This window comes from Mobula birostris, chromosome 1 (assembly GCF_030028105.1).
Source record: "Mobula birostris isolate sMobBir1 chromosome 1, sMobBir1.hap1, whole genome shotgun sequence".
NCBI classification, from domain to species: Eukaryota; Metazoa; Chordata; class Chondrichthyes; order Myliobatiformes; family Myliobatidae; genus Mobula; species Mobula birostris.
The window spans coordinates 190,800,982-190,816,509 of NC_092370.1; the positions used below are offsets into that span (position 1 = coordinate 190,800,982).

The window sequence follows — 15,528 nt, forward strand, 5'->3', positions numbered from 1 at the left end:
ATTGAGTGCAAGGTTGTTGCTGTGACACCTCTCCACTAGTTGGTATATCTCACTCCTGTACGCCCTCTCATCACCATCTGAGATTCTACCAACAGTGGCTGTATCATCAGCAAATTTATAGATCATACCATATATGAGCTATGCCTAGCCACACAATCATGGGTATAGAGAGAGTACAGCACTGGGCTAAGCACACACCCCTGAAGTGCACCAGTGTTGAATGTCAGCAAGGAGGAGATGTTATCACCAATCCGCACAGATTGTGGTCTTCCAGTTAGAAAGTTGAGGATCCAGTTACAGAGGGAGGTACAGAGGCCCAGGTTCTGCAACTTCTCAGTCAGGATTGTGGGAATGATGGTATTATGTGCTGAGCTATAGTCGGTGAACCAGCATCGTGACATAGGTGCTTGTGTCATCCAGGTGGTCTAAAGCCGTGTGGAGAGCCACTGAGATTGCATCTGCTGTTGACCTATTGTGGTGATAGGCAAATTGCAATGGGTCCAGGTCCTTGCTGAGGTTGGAGTTCAGTATAGTCATAACCAACCTCTCAAAGCATTTCATCATTGTAGATGTGAGTGCTACCGGGCAATAATCATAAAGGCAGCTCACATTATTCTTCTTAGCCACTGGTATAATTGTTGCCTTTTTGAAATAAGTGCACGGATTCGAGACCAGAAAATCCTCCCAAGGTGGCAAACTCCAGTCCAGGTGGACTCGGATCAGGAGCACGTCACAGGGAAAGTGATGAAGGAAATGTGCCAACTGTTAGGGGTTCAACAACAGTTCCAAGTACCCTACCACCCTCAGAATTCAGGAATGGTAGAAAGGATGAACCGAACAATCAAGAATGCCTTAGGCAAAGCTATAGCCGAGACAGGAAAGACATGGGTTGATGTATTACCAGGAATCCTGATAAGATAGCGAGCAATCCCCAAACTGCACAGTAAGTCGCGGCCCCTATTGATGGGGTGAGCAATGTGACTCCATTATGGGGTAATTACAGGCTGTGGGGAGCCTGGGGCTTACAGGGATAGAATAACACAGTATGTGAAAGACCTTTGTAAACAACTTAAGAGTGTTGAAGGACCGAGCAAAACAGCAGCACATTGCTGATCAGGGAGAGCCAGAAGGAAAGGGGATAGTCACCCATGGTGAGGGTGCTGCCAGAAAGGGTAGGGTTTGCCCCCAGATGGATAGGATCACAGATGGTACTTTTAACAAGTGACACCTGTGTCTGTGCGTAGACTCAGTGAGGCAGCCAGTGGAGACTCTGAACTCAGATTAAACTGTATGACTCACCTTCTTGTTGGCCCCAAAGACAGAGTGGGGGATCAAATGTACCCAGTAACCATGTAATTTCAGAGAAGCTAGGAGATGAACATTAGCCAGCCACACCAGGCCTGACCACAGTTGATGGAAACACACCCACAGCAAAATGCAAAGGCAGAAGACACCAACAGCGTGACAGAAACCCATGTAATGAAGGCTGGTTGCTGGAAGTAGATGATTCGTTGATTAACATAGAAAAGATATTGGGGAAAATAGATGGGGTGGGATTTAGGTTACATCAGAGACATCAGGTTTCACAACTGATGGCAAGGCAGACAGAGGAAGATTGCACATGGCATCTGAAGGCAATCACCCCCAGCCTGAATGGGGAGTGAATACAAATGAGCTGGGTCCTTTCCGCAGACAGGCCAGTGATTGACTGGACATTTTGGAAGGGGGTGCCACTGGGGAGAGGCCCTTGCAGTCATTCGGATAGAGACCACCCCAACCCCTTCCATTGATGAGAGGGCCTGTGAGCCTGATGCACTTACCTTGCTGCTGTCCCTGGAAGAGAGAGTTTTAGCTACCAGAGAATGAAGGGGTACAGACAAGGAATGTGATTAAGCTGCAATCGGCCAGCAGGGAAGGAGGCAACAGACTTACGAACAAAGCTGTATTTCTGAAGACCATTCTTCAAATTTCTGGAACAATCTCTTTGTTTAGTATCTTGTACGTAGCAATTAGGGATGATAGGGTAGATGTAGATACAGATGCATACAAAATAATGGGGGGGAGGGATTCCGAGGCAGGGCATTTCTGCTGGCCTATTTAAATAGGTCCTCCTTAAGGTCAACATTTCCTGGTACAAATTTATTTTTGTCCAGGAGGTCCATGAGGCGGGACTGTTAGAGCGATTTTTGGGTTTAGCACACTTAGTGGATAACCTCGGCCTTTAGATCTGAATATGGATTGTGGATTTGATTTTAGTGCGGCTCTGAACAATCGGTTCCTAAAAGCCTTGAATCACTGACCAGACAGAACAGGAAACATGCACTTAGCTGAATGTCTGCATATGCATGAGTCCAATCAACATTCCGCTGCACAGATGCGACAGGTATTAGCACTTGTTTTGGGTGTGATGGTGGGAAGATCCAGACATTTTAAATGGTTACATGTATAGTTCAAGAGAGCATTGTAAAAATGGATTTGTTTGAATTGTCCTGAATTTTTTGATCTTTAGCATATAAAATGTGTGTAGTGCTGGGCATAGGTAGATGTTCCCAACAAAAGCATCTCTGTTTGATGCTGCATTGTATTTTGTTGAATAAAGAGGCTGCTTCATACCTACCAGTACTTTTCTCCAATGACTTCCTTCATGCAACAACGATATGGATACAGTTGGATTTTGACCATGTTGTCACTAGGGCCTCTGCAATGCAGCTGACCTGTCCACCACTCACCAACCACCAGCATAGGTCCTACCAGTACTGATTCTGCCATTTTCTGATCACCTTCCACTGAATGAAAAATGGATCAGATTTGGCTTGAAAAGAATAAGGAAATTCAACATTATAGATAAAGGGCAAGGGAATAACCCAAAAACCACTACCTATGATTCTATAGCAAATGGAAATGAACACTCCCTATGAATGTAGTGGTCGGACTAAACTTGATTCAATAAAGGATGCTCGACAGATGTGGCAAGGTTTAAATGCCATCATGTCTTAAAAAGTCAAATCAGGTGACATGGGCAACAGGGCTTCGCTTCCAGTTAAAGCTCAATGCCTTCCATGCTCGCTTTGACTGTCAAAACATGGTGGAACCATCATGAACTCCCACAGCTCCTTCAATCTCCCTGACCGATGTGTGAGCAGCCTTCAGGAGGGTGAACCCATGAAAAGCACAGGGCCCAGACAGGGTATGTGGCCAAGTATTAAAGACATGTGCCGATCAACTGGCTAGAGTGTTCACTGAGATCTTTAATTTCTCGCTTCAGCAGTCTGAGGTACCCACTTGCTTCAAGCAGACTTCACTTGTGCCTACTGGTGCCCAAGAAGAACGTGGTAACCTGTTTTAATGACTATCGTCTAGTAGCACTTACATCCACTGCAATGATATGCTTTGAGAGGCTGGGGATGAATCTGTCAACTCCAGCCTGAGAAATGACTTGGATCCGCTCCAGTTTTGACTACGTCACAACAGGTCAACATCCGGATGCTCTTCGTTAATGACAACTCTGCATTCAATACTATCATCTCCACAAAACTAATCAATAAGCTCCTAGACCGAGGCCTCAATACCTCCTTGAGCAACTGGAACCCAGATTTCCTCAGCTGTAGACCCCAATCAGTTCAAATTGGCAACAATGTCTCCTCCACAATCACTATCAGCACAGGCGCATCACAAGGCTGTGAGATTAGCCCCTGCTCTACTCATTTATACTAAGTGCAGCTCCAATGCCATATTTAAGTTTGCTGACATCATCATCGTCATTGGCCAAATCAGCATATTGGAGGGAGATTGAAAATCTGATTGAGTGGTGCCACAACAAGAACCTCTCTCTCAATGCCGTCAAGATCAAGGAGCTAGTTATTAACTTCAGGAAGGAAATCAGAGGTCCACGAGCCAATCCTCATCAGAGGATGACAGATGGAGAGGGTCAGAAATATTGAGCACCTCTACACGTGTTCTCTTCTTGCTGTCGCCATCAGGAAGGTAAAGGAGTCTCTAGATTCACACCATCAGGTTCAGGAACAGTTACTACACCGAACCATCAGGCTCTTGAACCAAAGGGGATAACTTCACTTGCCACAACCTATGGACTCACTTTGAAGGACTGTTCATCTCATGTTCTCAGTATTTATTGCTTATACATTTATTGTTATTCTTTCTTTCTTTTTGTATTTGCAGTTTGTTATCTTTTGCACAGTGGTTGAATGACAAAGTTGGTGCAGTCTTTCATTGATTCTATTATGGTTATTATTCTATCTGGAATTGAGTATGCCCGCAAGAAAATGAATCTCAGGGTTGTATAGGGTGATATAAGTATCTTGATAATAAATTTACTGTAAACTTTGAACTTTTGAATACTAAGACGTGTTGACTTTTCTTTTTGATTGATATTATTTTATATGTACTTACACAATTTTGAAGAAAAATGCTGCATGCTGCCAACTTAAATACAACAGCTAATGATAAACAGTTGAATATCAGAAACTCTAAGGACTAAGCTTTTTACATTATAAAACTCTAAACCAAGAAACATAACATTTCCAGTATCAGATTTCTAGAATGTGGACATAAGCCATTTCTATCACTTTTCACAAACATCAATTCTACTTAGCTAAAGCTAACTTTTGGGAAAAATCTTAACAAGTGCTCAACATTTGCTGTTGGAAGTGTAGTCTTTCTGGTGAAACATTAGATTGTAATCCCATGTATTGTGTCAGGTGGATGCAAAAGATTGTATGAAACAATTTTGAAGAAAATAAGGAGAATTGTCCTTAGTCAATTATTTCAATTAATTTCCTTACTTTAATATTCTCCAACCAACATTTCAAATAATCAAATTATTTGACCACCATCACATGGCTTATGGTAGGGGTTTGTTCTAAGCAATTTATAAGAAGGACGACACTTCAGAAGTAATTCATTGACTTTACCACACATTGGCATGGCCTGAATATAACCTAAATGCAATTTTATATAACCATATAACAATTACAGCATGGAAACAGGCCATCTTGGCCCTTCTAGTCCATGCCGAACGCTTACTCTCTTCTAGTCCCACCGACCTGCACTCAGCCCATAACCCTCCATTCCTTTCCTGACATACCTATCCAATTTAACTTTAAATGACAACATCGAACCTGCCTCAACCACTTCTGCTGGAAGCTCGTTCCACACAACTACCACTCTCTGAGTAAAGAAGTTCCCCCTCATGTTACCACTAAACTTTTGCCCCTTAACTCTCAACTCATGTCCTCTTGTTTGAATCTCCCCTACTCTCAATGGAAAAAGCCTATCCACGTTAATTCTATCTATCCCCCTCATAATTTTAAATACCTCTATCAAGTCTCCCCTTAACCTTCTACGCTCCAAAGAATAAAGACCTAACTTGTTCAACCTTTCTCTGTAACTTAGGAGATGAAACCCAGGTAACAGTCTAGTAAATCCTCTCTGTACTCTCTCAATTTTGTTGACATCTTTCCTATAATTCGGTGACCAGAACTGTACACAATACTCCAAATTTGGCCTTACCAATGCCTTGTACAATTTCAACATTACATCCCAACTCCTATACTCAATGCTCTGATTTATAAAGGCCAGCATACCAAAAACTTTCTTCACCACCCTATCCACATGAGTTTCCACCTTCAGGGAACTATGCACCATTATTCCTAGATCCTTCTGTTCTACTGCACTTTTCTTTATCTATTTTAATCCATAATCAAATTAAGCAAGCTTACGGGTCAACTCACTAACATTTGTAGCTAGGCAAAGGCTTTTTCATTCATTCTAAGCACCACCCTCTTCCTCCATAGCACTCTCCACCACCCCACCATATTATTGTCCACATGTGGCCATTTCCTTGATTAGAATGGTAGCATTTTACCACAATGTATAAAATGCAATGGAACCCACTTATGGGTTAATATCTCACGATTTGCTCATAATGATCTCAAAACGTTAGGAAGTGCACATGATGAAACATTATATACAACCAACATGATGCAAGACAAAAAAATTCTTCCTGCAGTTATCATAAAATTGGAGTTTGTACGTAAAAAGACAAAAACAGAAAATGGTGGATTTTTTTTCAAAAAAACACATCATGCAGCATCTCTGGAAAAAGAATTAAGATTTCAAGTTTATAATCTGCTGGGAGCTACCAGCACATTTTGTTTTTCTTTCAGATTTCCATCATCTGCAGTTTTAAATTTTTCATTTATATGGCAAATTAAAACATCTACAACTTAAGTGGCTGATTAAACATCTCTTTTTAAAATGAAAACCAAAATTGAAACATATAGCATTAAAAAATCTACATTTTGCTCTTAACACCATCCCACACATTTAAAGTTGTTTGTCCTTCTCATAAACTTGGACTTTTTATCTTTGTCATTCTAGATAGTGAAAGCCCCTGATTAAAGGTGTGGGAAGCTATCAATATTTCAGTCAGCACAAGGTAACAATGAAACTGGTGCAATTTAAAATGAAAACTAAAGAAATTCAACAACAAATGTTATCAGTTTGAGGACAGTGCCATTTTTCTGTACGAGAGCACATGCTGTAGGAAGGGCCAGTGCTATTATTGCTAACCTCTTTTTAAAAAAAAGAGCATAAACAAACACTTGATATGCTCTAACCTACAAGGCTATGAGGCAAAAACTGGAAAGTGGGATTAAGCGAGACAGATGAATAGACTTGTTGAGCTGAACGGCCGCTTTCTGTGGAGTACGTTTCTACAGTACACAGCACAGTTCGTTTCACTAATCTTCAGTAAACCTAAAAGAGCAACCCTTCTTCCCAAACATGTAACATCTTTCCTTTAGAGGCATTAAATATACAATTAACAAAATCCATGTTTGATTTAATAAAATTTTTAAACATGGTAAAATAATTCAATGGAAAAAAGTACATCAGCAAAAAAATTCCCCTAGACTTTGAAAGATCCTGTGTGGGTGATAAATAAACCTCCTGTGCTAATCTTTAGTTCCTGTGTTGGACTACTTTTATTGCATGCTAATACTTGCTTTAAAAACTGGTCAAAGCTGAAGATGCTGATATTTTGCATTCTGGAGACTCAAATATTTTACAAAAATTGATATGACTTAATGTCATCAACACTTTCCAAAAATTCCAATGACGCAAAACTTTGACAAGACAGCCAGTAACTCAAATATTGATGAATATATAATATATAATGAAACAAAGAAATGAAAAACATTTCAAAGCTTTAACTGATTACTGCAGTTTTTGAGACCTCAAATTGAACTGGAGCATTATGATTTTGGCCCATGCCTAGTTGAGACAGATCTGTGAGGTATGCAGATCCTTTAAAACTACAGAGTCGGTCAAATGGGGGTCCAATTAATTCAATCACAAAATTCTTAAAAGGGGGGATGCACCTGTATTAAGTAACCCAATGCCAAGTTTTTAGTATACAGAGGATATGCTTAAAAAAAAGTTAATCATCATTGCTATTCTCTTATTTTCCAGTTACAGTATTATTCCTGGTTATATTTTGGACTGTGTTGGGGGATGTGGTCAATTTTTGTATCATCTGCAAACTGTAGTTTATTACTTGCTGTACATACAAGTGATTATCATAAATATATAAGGGATCATGTGCTGTGTTGCAGTTCTCAGGACAAGGAAGAGCCTTCCAGTCACAAATACAATACCAAACCATCATTATCCTTTGTTTCTTGCCACTGATCTAATTTTGGATATAATTTAAAATTCTCCCTTGGATCCGATATGCTTGCACTAAAATGGTCACCAGCCATGTAAATTGGTAGATTATTGTCATAAAGTACAATGAAAAACTTGTCCTGCATACCGCCCATTCACATCAATTCATTTTAACAGTGCTGTGGTAGTCGAAGGTAGAACATAAGAGTGCAGAATAAAGTATTACACAGAAAGTCTAATGCAGGTGCAAAGACATAGCGAAGTAGATTATAAAGTCAAGTGTTTCTTTTATCAGTCTAGGGAACTGTTCAATAGGATAGAAGCTGACATTGAATCTGCTGGTATGTGCTTTGAAGTTTTCGTATCTTCTGCCCAATGGGACGGGGAGAAGAGAGAACATCTGGATTGATTAAAATCTCTGATTATACTGGCTGCTTTACTGAGACAGCAAAAAGTATAGACAGAGTCCATGGAGGCGAAGCTGGTTTCTGCAATGTGTTCAGCTGTATCCACAAGTCTGAAGTTCCTTGTGGTCATTAGCAGAGCTATGATGCATCCAGACAGGATGCTTTTTATGGTGCACTGATAAAAAGTAGTGAGGGTCAATAAGGAAAGGACAAATTTCTTTAGCTTCCTGAGGAAGTAGAGGCACTGGTGAGCTTTCTTTGCCATAGTGCCAATGTGGTTGGACCAGGACAAACTATTCAAATTATGGCTGATATTCACACTTACGAACTTAAAGCCCTCAATCCTCTCAACTTCTGCACCATTGACGTAAACAGGAGTACATCCACTGCCCTCCTTCCTGAAGTCAACAACTACTGCTTTTGTTTTGCTGACATTGAGGGAAAGGTTGTTGCCATGACACCAGGTCACAACGTTCTTTAACACATTCCACATGAATGCTTTACAAGAGCCTTGTTTAAATGCATCCAAATTACATTAAATGCTAGACTCTTTTTGCCCAATGTTAACTCCTTAGCCGGATTCATATATTAGTCAGACATGCTGTTCTTTTAATAAATTATTGCCAACTGTATCTGATTAAACTGCAACTTTCTAAATGAAAGATTGATCCTGTCCTTAGAATGAATTCCAATTGTTTGCCACTAGTGAAGTTAAAGTTCCTTCTTTTAATATCCCAAGATATATTTTATCTAGGTATGGCAACTTATTCATCTTAAAAAATTAAGAAACTGCTTAATATTTCTCTTTTCTTTTTGCACCATGGGAGTACATTTACACAGAATTGCCACAAGAATGCAGCATCCATCATCAAAGACCTCACGAATGCTCTTCTAGGAGGTGCAGAAGCCTTTTAGGTACCACACAACCAGGTTCAGGAAGAGTTATTACCCTACAGCCATCAAGCACTTTAAGTGGTGTGGATAACTTCTTCACCACTACTCAGAACCAATTCTAGGATCTACAGACTCAGTTACAAAGACCCTTTGATCTCAGCAATCGTTTTCTTTACAGTTTGTCTTCTTTTTTGCAGATTGCACATTACTGTTTGTCAATTTTCTTATCAGTGATGAGAATATCATCTCCAAAATTATGTTTTAGCTTTAAACTTACAAGACAATGTAATCCTAATGTCTTTGTCAAGATTAAGAAATATTTCAAATATTCCTTAATATTAAAGAATATAACATTCCTAATATTAGAAATATTAAGAACTATTTCAAATATTATTAGAAACAGGGATGGTGCCGGAGGATTGGCGTATTGCTCATGTAGTTCCATTGTTTAAAAAGGCTTCTAAGAGTAAACCTAGCAATTATCAGCCTGTAAGTTTGATGTCAGTGGTGGGTAAATTAATGGAAAATAATCTTAGAGATGGTATATATAATTATCTGGATAGACAGGGTCTGATTAGGAACAGTCAACATGGATTTGTGTGTGGAAGGCCATGTTTGACAAATCTTATTGAATTTTTTGAAGAGGTTACTAGGAAAGTTGCCAAGGGTAAAGCAGTGGATGTTGTCTATATGGACTTCAGTAAGGCCTTTGACAAGGTTCCACAAGCAAGGTTAGTTAGGAAGGTTCAATCATTAGGTATTAATATTGAAGTAGTAAATATGGATTCAACAGTGACTGGATGGGAGATGCCAGAGAGTAGTGGTGGATAACTGTTTGTCAGGTTGGAGGCCGGTGACTAGTGGTGTGCCTCAGGGATCTGTACTGGGTCCAATGTTGTTTGTCATATACATTAATGATCTGGATGACGGGGTGGTAAATTGGATTAGTAAGTATGCAGATGATACTAAGATAGGTGGCATTGTGGATAATGAAGTAGGTTTTCAAAGCTTGCAGAGAGATTTAGGCCAGTTAGAAGAGTGGGCTGAAAGATGGCAGATGGAGTTTAATGCTGACAAGTGTGAGGTGCTACATTTTGGTAGGACTAATCAAAATAGGACATATATGGTAAATGGTAGGGCATTGAGGAATGCAGTAGAACAGTAGAACAATGCACTAGGAATAATGGTGCATAGTTTCCTGAAGGTGGAATCTCATGTGGATAGGGTGGTGAAGAAAGCTTTTGGTATGCTGACCTTTATAAATCAGAGCATTGAGTATAGGAGTTGGGATGTAATGTTAAAATTGTACAAGGCATTGGTGAGGCCAAATTTGGAGTATTGTGTACAGTTCTGGTCACCGAATTATAGGAAAGATGTCAACAAAATAGAGAGAGCAGGAAGGAGATTTACTAGAATGTTACCTGGGTTTCAGCACCTAAGTTACAGAGAAAGGTTGAACAAGTTAGGTCTTTATTCTTTGGAGCGTAGAAGATTGAGGGGGGACTTGATAGAGGTGTTTAAAATTATGAGGGGGATAGATAGAGTAGACGTGGATAGGCTTTTTCTATTGAGAGTGGGGGAGATTCAAACAAGAGGACATGAGTTGAGAGTTAAGGGGCAAAAGTTTAGGGGTAACACGAGGGGGAACTTCTTTACTCAGAGAGTGGTAGCTGTGTGGAACGAGCTTCCAGCAGAAGTGGTAGAGGCAGGTTCTATGTCATTAAAAAAAAATTGGATAGGTATATGGACAGGAAAAGAATGGAGGGTTATGGGCTGAGTGCAGGTAGATGGGACTAGGTGAGAGTAAGTGTTCGGCACAGACTAGAAGGGCCGAGATGGCCTGCTTCCATGCTGTAATTGTTATATAGTTATATAAGGATGAAGCATTAAATTTCACTAAATTTTACTGCCTGATATTACAGATATGTAGTGCAGTGTGTGTGAATGTTACAAAGAGAAGGAACAACAATCTCTTGAGAATAATGCATTAACAATAGAGATTATTTAATTGGCACAATTGCCATTACACCAACTGCTTTTGGTTCACTCTTAATTTCTATAATGCAATCTTTACAATGTATTTTTATACACCCACCTCTGGAAGTCATAAGTGTGGAAACCAACACCTAATTCAGTATCCTTTAATCACTAAAAGAATGGAAATACCAGTCAAGCAATACAAACCTTGCATGAATGGTGATGCAATCAAATAAACAGAGTTAAATGCATTCTAAACATCCATACATGAAAATTTGAAAAAAGAGTCTTTCGGGGATTTCAACCATCATTGTCATTGATTCCTGGTGAATAAAAAACATCAAGTTTATAAATTCTTCAGATAATTACAACTGAAAGCAGGTCTGTCAATCTCATTATTTTACTAACTTAAAAGATTGGTCCTGCTGTTTTCTATAAAATGGTGTGAATTACTGACTAGTTACTATTACCCGAGTAAAGCACAAGGCACTAAGTAATTAACCTGTGTATGAAAACCAGATAATCAGACTGAAGTCTTGAATTCAGTGCCTCAGAAAAAGAAAAGATGAAAATGACATGGCTTCCAGCCTGGGACAGAATGTGCTGGGTATGGAGGGGCCAGGAATGATTATGTTTTCCAGATATCAGGAATTATTTTCAGAATGCACGATGGAAAACATATACAGGTGTTCTTGATGCCCCCCATGGAGAAGTTTAAATTCTTCCATATCTCTAGGAAGCGATACAAGAAGTCAAAGGGTTGGAAAAGTGCTGAGTTCCTGGGTGTGGGCAAGGATGGAAAGCTATGCAGAGGAGAACATTTAGGATCACAAAATGACTTGAGCATGATGGAATCTTAAATTGGAGATGCTGGGGAACAATATAACAGTAACCTTATTATTGATATGTGAATTTGACTAGATGTAGGTTAAGATCGGGCAGCAAAGGCTAGATGACACCAAATGTCCTTGGGCTTAAGAGTGATGACATCCCCATTGTAACATGTATCACTATAATAGTGCTATTAGGATTAACTAGATCAGGTCCCTTATCAGCTTCGATTTAAAATTATTATCATGTTCAAATACTTTGTGATCTTCACATTTCTTTCTGCATTCTGAATGCATAATCTGATTCAAAACAGATCTGACAGCTCAAAAGTGAGAATTCATGAAATGCTATGGACCAGCAAATTTATATCCTACATTGAGCTGTAATTCCTTGGCCTGACATTTCCCTCACTATCATTGCAATCAGGCCAAGAAGTTAATCCTGGTTAGTGTGAGGTGCAGAAGAGCATGCACTGTATCAGGCTGTGTTACAAAAAGCCTCAAATTATCCAAGTTCCAATCTGGGACTACGTGAATTGTAAGGAACAAAAGCAGACCAGAATATAATAAACTAAGCACTCCCATGAACAGCAGATCATATTACAACTCCTGTCTACAATGGCACCAGGTAATTAATCAGCTTAGGCCATAATGTGAGTGCATAAAGCAAGGTGGAAGCATTTACAATCGTGTTCAGCTAGATGTGCTCTGTGGATGCTCCAACATGGGTTCTTCCCAAGATCCTCACCTAGCCAGCCTTCGGCAAACCCAATTGCTTCACACGCTATTAAAACTGAAAGTGGAACATTGGATGCAGCAAAGCTTATGGGACCAGACAACATTCTGGCTGCAGTTCTTAAGAGCTATGCCCCAAAGTTAGCTGTGCCTTTAGTCAAGCTATTCCACTGGTGTATCTTTAAACAGTGGAAAAATACCAAGGTATGTCCTGTTCACAATATTCAGGACAATTCCAATCCAGTTGGTTACTACACATTAGCTCACTTATTAATAAAATGTTAACAATTATTGGCAACAATGCTACAAAATAGCATTTACGGGGGGTGATTGATAAGTTTGTGGCCTAAGGTAGCAGGAATCAATTTTAGAAAACCTAGCACATTTATTTTTCAACATAGTCCCCTCCAACATGTACACACTTAGTCTAGCAGCCGTGGAGCATACAGATCCCTTCTTTGTAGCAGCGGTGATTGATAAGTTCATGGCCTAAGGTAGAAGGAGATGATTTATACAGCTCTTGTTACATGCACATGCAGTTTCACTCTTTGAGTGAAAAATGCAGAAAGTTTGAAGTTAATAACTCATTCCCTTATACCGTAGGCCACGAACTTATCAATCACCCCTGCTGTGGACCACTTCTGGAGGTCCAAGACGCCAACTTCTACAAAGAAGGGATCCGTATGCTCCACGACCGCTGGACTAAGTGTGTAAATGTAGGAAAAATAAATGTGCTAGGTTTTCTAAAATTAACTCCTTCTACCTCAGGTCACGAACTTATCAATTACCCCTCGTACTCACTAACAACTTGCTTATTGGTCCCCAGTTTGAGTTTTCCAGGACTAATTGAATCCAAGCCTCATTGTAACCTTAGTCCAAACACAGACCAAAAGAGCTAATTTCAGAAATGGAGACAACAATGACTGACCTTGACAAAGGCAGTATTTAGTAGAGTCTGCATCAAGGGGCCATACTGGGATTAAAGTGAATGAACATTGAGGGGAAACACCTAATGACTGGAATTCTACCCTGCAAAAAAAGGTGGAGGTTCTGGATGCTGCAGGTCAATCATACCAGTCTCAGAATAGTGCTGCAAGAGATCTTCAGGGAAATGTCCCAGCACTAAACTCATTAAAAAATGCAGAACTCAGCAGATCAAGCAGCATCCATTGAGGCAAAAGGTTGTAAGCGACCCAAGTGGAATATGAAATGTTGGTTCTTCCAAACAGAGTTTGGCCTCTCTGTGACAATGGAGAAGGATAAATTCAGACAGATTTGTGAGAAAGCCAATACTGTCCATGATAGTAAAAACTCAACCTGCCAGCTACTGTGGCAGGTCAAAGCCTTAGTTCTCATATGGTGGAAAATCCCAAGGGCATTTCATCATCTGCAAAGCACAGGTCAAGAGAGTTTGACATAGTACGCGCTGCTCCGCTCACTCAAATCTTCCAGTTCCAGTAATATTCAAGCACCCACCAGCACCTGTTTGCCTGTTTGGATACCCTAGCCTAAATATTTACTTTATTTTTCTCCAACACACTTTGTTGCAATGCATACCGTCCAGAAAATAAAATGCAATCAAAAATGGAATCTTAAGGCAAATTATCTAACAACAGAAAGAGTAGAGGAATCAACAAATGTGGTACAGACAGTTGTGTGCTTTCCTCTTGGCTGCTGAAGTGAATGGAATGGTTTGTATGGTGTTATTTAAAAAAAGCATCATAAAGAGAAAAACAGTTTAAAAATGCAAATCAGTAACAGAAGAAAGGGTTCTGACCTGACACTCTTGTTCGCCCTCCACAGATGCTGCCCTATTTATATTTCCAGTATTTTTTTTCCAGTATTTTTTTTCCAAACACTATCCAGTGAGCTTATATTGTATGTACATTGTGCCACAATGCTGTTGGATCCAAGGCTGGAGAAATTGTTTCTATTTTGAAGTTAAAACTTCAATGTGAGAAAGTCACTAACAAATCTGCCAGGGAATATTGAAGAGTTTTCTTTATTCAAAGAATTCTAAGAAAATGAAATTCGCTCTTACATGGAACCTCTAAATCAAGTGGAATTGATGTTCATAGTAATGGTAGAGGTAAATAATATTGATGAAAGGCAAAGATTGATAGATAGAGGAATGAAACAGAAAGATATTCCTGATGTGTTTGGTGAACAAGAACGGGAGAAGACTTATGTGGACACTCACAGATTAGTTAAAATCTGATATGTCTCCTTCTAATTTAGACACTCAATGCAAGTTAATCTGTGCAAATGCAGTTCCATTAAGATGCACAATTGAAATGTAAGACAAGGCAATCAATGATGCTGGCAAAAATTGCATGGAGATCAAGGAGGACCATAACTAGATTTAAAGTAACAGAGAATTGTTGTTACTATATGTGATTCTTATTAAAGTTCAATGCTATGAATAGATAAAAACCTGACTGCCAAAATTTAAACACCAGAATAAAAGCACTGAAGATGTCAACAATGCATAGAGCTCTTAATATTAATCAATTCTGAAGCACATGATAAATTTAAGTTAATTGTGTAATAACGGTTTTTTCAACACAAGTTATTTTAAGCAGTGTGTATAAATTAGTTTTGTCACAAGATATGGACTACACACCCAAATTTTTTTCCTCTCTGGATTTTCTAAATCAAGATTCCTAAGCCCTGATAAAACAGTGAATCATCCTGTGCTTTCTTGCTGTCTATTACGCACTTTAAGTTCAAAAGGTAGGGTATTACCAAGCAAGTAACGTGACTCATTCTAAATGTGCTAATAAAGGCTATTCCAAAGTACATGTGACACATTTCAATGGTATAAAACAACAATGATTTGACAATACACTAAACTAAATTAATAAAGAAATCAGTCATGGCTAAGACAACTGAACATCACCTTAGCTAATCACGTACAGTGGATTCTGGTTAATTGGGCCATTGGTTAATCGGGGCAGCTGCTCATTTGGAACAACTCTTAAAGAGCAGGAATTAACTGA

The 15,528-nt window shown here is 39.4% G+C and overlaps 1 protein-coding gene across 3 annotated transcripts in view; it reads right to left on the reverse strand.

Moving 5' to 3' along the window:
* Positions 1-15,528, reverse strand: part of prorp (protein only RNase P catalytic subunit) — an 83,019-nt gene that overhangs the window by 33,540 nt on the left and 33,951 nt on the right. The window lies entirely within an intron of this gene.